Below are 6,524 nucleotides of genomic sequence, written 5' to 3'. Positions count from 1 at the left end.
CCATATTTGCATTTGCCTCCATCATCAAGCAATTAAATATAACCCTTAACAAAAAGCTCTTATACTGTTTTGATGGAAAAAACAACAACACAATTAAATTTCCAGAGAATGAAATTGATATAATTTCCCCTAAATTGTAAGAATCTATAGGAGCAACAATCAAAGAACAACAACAATAAATCACTATAATCACAAACAAAGACACCAAGATATTTAATGTGAAAAACCCTCCAAAGCAAAGGTAAAAACCATAAGTAATCCAAACTAAAGAAATAAATCCACTAAGATAAAAAAAAATAGTAGAAAGGAGTCTTAATCAATTGCACAAAGTAGCGATAACACCCAGCCAAACAACAAAACAACAAGCTTACAAATAAAAAACAAGAAAGATAAAGAAAACGTAAATAGACATATGTAGTGTGAACTAAATTTCTCTCAACTCAAATATTGTATCAATTATCTAAACGGTCAAAATGAAAAACAAAATATTCTGAACATACTGTCGAATCCTCAACACCATCCAACAATGAACAAAGCCAAATATTGATTTTACAATGGCAATTTAGTGAAAAATGTTTCCTTGCTCTCAATGTATTAAGGTTCTAAGTAGATTCTAATTGTACTTTTTTTTTTATCTCACTTACTTTTCAACCCTCTTCACTAAATTAAATGAGACAGATATTTTCTAAACTTTTGAGTAAGAGAGAGTTTAATACCCAATATTTAAAACTAAACAAATTAACATGATTTTTTTAAAAAAATACCAACTTTTATTAATTATTTTACTAAGAAAATATCGTTGTGCAACTTATCTCTTCCTTTTATTGTTTTTAATAAATTTTAATTAATTAAAAGAAATGCGTGAGTTATTAGCCGTATATACTAATAAGATTATTTCATTTAGTTATATGCTACTTCTTTTTTATAGTACAAAACTTACCATGAAGGACATGTGTAAATAAAAAGAAAAGGAAAACTTATGTGAAAAACGGAAAAAGAAATTAAAATATAGTGCATAAAGAAAATATAGAAAAGTAACTAAGAGATAGTACAAAGTGATCCTCATACATTAAAAAAAGTAACTAACCGTCAATATTGAACATAAAATTGAATTGTAAGTGTTTAAAATATTTGATTCTTTATCATCAAACTTTTTTACATCATTATTTATACACTGTAAAATAAACAATACATTTAGTCATATTGTTTTATATAATAAATAGAATTATATTACTCTAAAAATATTATAAATATATATTTATATAATAAGAAAAAATAATACAATAAAAATGTGAATAGACACATAAAAAATATATCCTTTTAATTTAATTTTTTTACGTAAACATTTACTTATTATTTTACTAAATGTAGCATATCGTGATAAGTTTAATTATATTTATTCTGTTTCAAAAGTAAAAGTTCGAACTCATGTTTATGTTTAATATATATATAGATATACGCACTAATTTCAAATTATTTTTCTTCCGTTTTTTTTTTTAAAAAGAAAAATCAAACTGAAAATCAGTTTTAGCCTTGTTGGGCCCTTGTCTGTGTATTCGTATGTTTCTGGCCCATCTTATTGGACAACCTCGTTTCTCGTTTACTATTACACTGCAGACGTTTCTTCCTGCACCTTCATAATTTCTTCTTCCATTTCCACATATTTTAAAATTCCAATTTTATTCTCTTTTTTTATTTTGAGTCCTGAAATATACACTTCATATATATTCCGAAATACACTAAAAAATTTATATTTCGGATTTACAATTTAGAATGAAAAAAAAAATTCCAGATTTTATAATCAATAAATTTAATGAGAAAAAAAATTAAGAGTGAGGAGAAAGGGCTATTGGAGCAAACGATGGAAAAGGTCGCACACGGAGGAAGAAAAAGCTGGTAAAAAAAATATATGAGCAAAATGATCTTTTCACTTGACTTATGAGGGTGCAGAAAGAAACTATGGAAGTGCAGGAAGAAGTATCTAGCACGGCAGCTTTTTTTTTTTTTTTTTTTTTTGAACTTTTTAATAAAATAATTCTGTACTAATATTTAAAATTAGTTATCTTCATGTATTGAACCATAACTAGGTTAGACAATGAGGGTATGGAAAGAGAAAAGACTGTTATGAATAGCATGACCCATTTACAAATAGATATTTTGTTACCCAAAGAGTTCGTATGATGTTCAAGGAAACCATTTCTGTTTTAAAAAATTGATGATTTTTTTTCTTCTAAAATATATTATCCAAGTAGCAATAGAACAATTGTTTATAGAATCATGGAAATAGTCATCAATCATTCAGGAAATTCCTTCTTTCACGTAATTTTTATTGATTTCTTGACATGAGACAACCTAAGAAATTTCTACCGAAGACTAACTAAGCATAATAGTAAAGGACACACGTGACCGTCGTTGGAAATTATAACGTTCAAAATCTCTGTATTCCTACAATTCAAGCATACTAGATAAAAAAATATATTTTTACTGATGGCGTCTAAATCATTAACCATGTAGTGTTCATACAAGAAAAACTGAATGAGTTGTCACACGGTAGAGTTCATAGTGATTGGCTTGCAAATCAGTGGAAAGGAGGTTGCATTGTTATTTCTAATTCTGATTGCACAATTTGGATGTAGAATTCGGGTTTTGATATTTTTTTTTTTGCAGGTTTGGACAAAGATGATGTGTGAAGAAGGAGAACATAAAGGGGGAGTGAACTTGATTGAGTGTTGATGATTCGCGAATGGCTATCTAATTTGGGAAGTTATATGCATTTTGGGTTTGTAGGTTCATGAAGATAAAGGTGCAATGGAGGGGGTTTCATGTAGGTGCTTCCATGGCTGCGTTTATGGTTCTTTGATATTACAGGTTGGGTGTGAAGATGAAGGAGATTTTGCGGTGGTGTGGTTCACGTGGAGGAGGGTCGTGGATATGGATGATGATTTAGGATTTTTGCATTTTTTGGTCTTATGTTCAATGAAGGGGTTTTCGCGATTATGGTGGAGAAGGCAAACTAGGGTTTCGTGTGGGTGCTTCCATGATTGCGTTTCTTGCTCTTTGATGTTATAGGTTGGGTGCAAAGATGAAGGAGATTTCATGGTGGTGTGGTTTGGGTGGAGGAGGCTCATAAATATGGATGATGATTTGGGAATTTTACATTTTTTTGTCTCTGTTTGCATGTTGATGATAGAGAAGATGAGCGTCATCAATGTTGTTCCCAACGTGGTCGGTGACTAACGGAGGAGAAAACCACTTTCGCTTACCATGTTTTCACGTCACATCCCTTTAACTAGCCACGTATATGAAAAATTGACAGCTCATTCAATGTTGGCTTTTGTGAACATTACATCGTTAATAATTTAGACGCTATCGGCGAAAAGGACCAGATTGAATAAATTTTACAAAAAAAAAAATGATCACTTTGAACACAGAAAAAAATCAATGACCACTTTAAATAAAAATAACAAAAATAAAAACCAAAATAGATATTAAACTATATATATATATATATATTATCCTAGATGTTTTATTCGTGCCAATGCACAAATAACTTAGATTATAACTTTTTTGGTTATAGTAAATATTCTTAATTTTATTTAGATGTATATATAATTACAGTTTATAATAATTATGATCAATGAACATGTGATACTATATTTTGTAACATCTCAATTTTAACATTGATAGAATAAAACGTTATAAAATTAATAAAATAAAACAAATATGTCTCAACTTATACATAGAGTATTAATATAGTTATCTAGAAGAAAATAATTATAATAATAAATATATCTAAAAGAGTTAAACATAATCACTAAACAACCCAGAAGACATTCTACAACATAATTGTCATTTACCATAAATAATTCAACTCTTATCCCTCATCTGATCATACCAATAAGGTAATCATCGTAGAAGAAACAAACAACACAACTAAAACAACAAAAGAGACAACAAAATAAACTAATATTCAAAAGAAAACTTCATAAACAATTTAACCATCACATATTAGTTCAATATTTATTACATTTTATAACTCAAACATATAATTAGTTGACTTTAGACTCAATTATCTGGATACAAGCTTCAACATATGTATTTAATATAAGTGTGTACTCGTAATAGTATTTATACTTTATCGAATCATAAACACGGGGTTATCACCCTACTACTCACGAAGTTAATCCTTCATTCTCTTCCCCACCCCATTCATCTCTATGTGAATTGAATGGTTGGTGATATATCAAGATATCTACTTTCAAAATTCCCACATTTTAAAGCACACACTGACGACATCACCATCAATTCCTCCTTAGATTGCTTCTAATAATTCTCAAGTATACATCACACATCATATCATTATAAATGAATAAACATCACACGACCAAAGTCCGTATGTAACCTCAAAAATCCGTATGTAATGATGTGTTATATACAATTACATACGGACAAAAATCCATATGTAATATAGTCGTAGCTAAGTTACATACGGATTTATCTGTATGTAATTATATACGGATAAATACGTATGTAATTTCATACAAAAATATGTATGTAATATCCGTATATTACATACAAAAAAATCCATATGTAACTTTACAGCTTAATAAAAATTAAATAATCCCATATTTGTATATGATAACTAAAAGTTTTATATATTTGATAAGAGATAAAGAGAACTTTCGAATTAATAATACATATCTGCAATATATAATAAATACACAAAAATATTTATTTAGAAAAGTGAATTCAAATAACTAACACAATTAAAGTGCAATATACATTTATACAAAAACAACTTAACGGTGATAACTGAGATACAAGATTGAAATATACAATTTTTGGTGCAATTTTGCACTTCATCCATTACTAACCAACTCTTTTTTTGAAAAAGATTTTTCCTTTACTGATAATTGCAATTGATTTTGCAAAACTAAATTTTTGTTGCACTCATTAATTGTTGCAAGTTTAGGTGCATCTAATTCAAGATTCAGAGCCTCAATCATCTTTTGTAATTTGGAAATCTTAACATGCTTAACCTTTTCATTAGAAATCTGTATTATAATGAAGAAAACAATATCATAAGTTTCCAAAAACTCACTTGCATAAATCAAATCTCATCTTTAATGTAATGGAATAAACTGATGGTCATAAATAAAACTGACACATCACAAATTAAATTAAATGGTAGAAACTTAAATACATAACCAATGATTTATAGTAAATATTGACAATATGGTATATAAACATTTCTATATTTTCGGAGCGAAAAATGATATAACACGAGTTTGAAGCCTGACTTGACGAGAAAGGAAACACTAAAACCCTAGGACGTAGGGTTTGTTCGTGGAAAACCCTAAAAGGAGGAAGAACTCGATTACGGACCGATTAAACACTTGAAAAGAGAGATTGAATCGATTAATCGGTGTACAACAAAGATTTAATGGTGGAAAGCAAAAATAATTAGTGAGAAAGGCTTTTAAATGGATTAAATTGAAGGAAAAGGAAATAAGATGGAGAAAACCCTAGGTCGATGAAGATCTTTGGTGGAAAAGGCGAAAAAATGAAGGAAGAAAATGAATTTGTAATGAAAATGAAACTTACGAAGGAGAAAGATGAGATTCGATAATGGAGGAGCTCTCGAGTAAAAATGTAGATGTTTCGAATTAGTGAAGAGAAAATGAATATGCTATTGTGATGCATGAGAGAAACGAGTGAAGAGAGTTAAATAAAAAGACTTAGAGGAAAAAGGTTTCGAAAATATAAGATTCCAACTAATCAATTGAAATTTTAATTTCTTTTTTAAATAATAATTTTCCAATTTGTATGTAACTTTGATAGATAAAACTTGTTTTTGTTACATATAGATTGTAGCAATTACATACAAATCTTATCCTTTGAAAATCTTTCCGTTACCATGCACCAAAATTACATACGAATTTTTGATAGGTAAAAATCTTGAAAGAAAAGAAAATGTATATTTTACCGTATCTTGCAAATTATGTAAAGCTTCTTAATAATTAAAGAGTTATACTTTTGGGATAGTTTGGAAATTTGTTGTTCAATTTATATCACGTGACATGTTTTTGCCTTTTGTGTCCATTATTTTATATTGTATATATTTGAATATTTTTAAATATAAAAGTTACAAATAAAGTTATAATTTTAATTTTGTAAAACACTTTATTAAAAGTTATTGATATAACACAAATTTAAAATTGTAAAGTTTAAAAATAAATATTTGTTTTTAAATATACTAAAATGACATAAAATTTAAAATTGTAAAATATAACAATGAACATTTATTTTAAAATTCTAAAAGGTGGAAAATATAAATAAAGTTTAATAGAACAAACTAACGTCATCGCATAAAGTATATATACCTGCTACATAACGAATTAAAAAAATGTCAAAGAAGAGATTAAATGCACTAGGTTGCATGATGTAAGTAATAGAAATGCAATGCGTAAAAGATAAAGTTGGTAGGTGGTTAAAAGTAGAAATAGAATAAAGAAAGTGAAACT

This window comes from Vigna radiata, chromosome 3 (assembly GCF_000741045.1).
Source record: "Vigna radiata var. radiata cultivar VC1973A chromosome 3, Vradiata_ver6, whole genome shotgun sequence".
In the NCBI taxonomy this organism is placed as follows: Eukaryota; Viridiplantae; Streptophyta; class Magnoliopsida; order Fabales; family Fabaceae; genus Vigna; species Vigna radiata.
The sequence above is the reverse complement of the archived record's forward strand: the minus strand, read 5'-3'. Positions refer to the sequence as shown.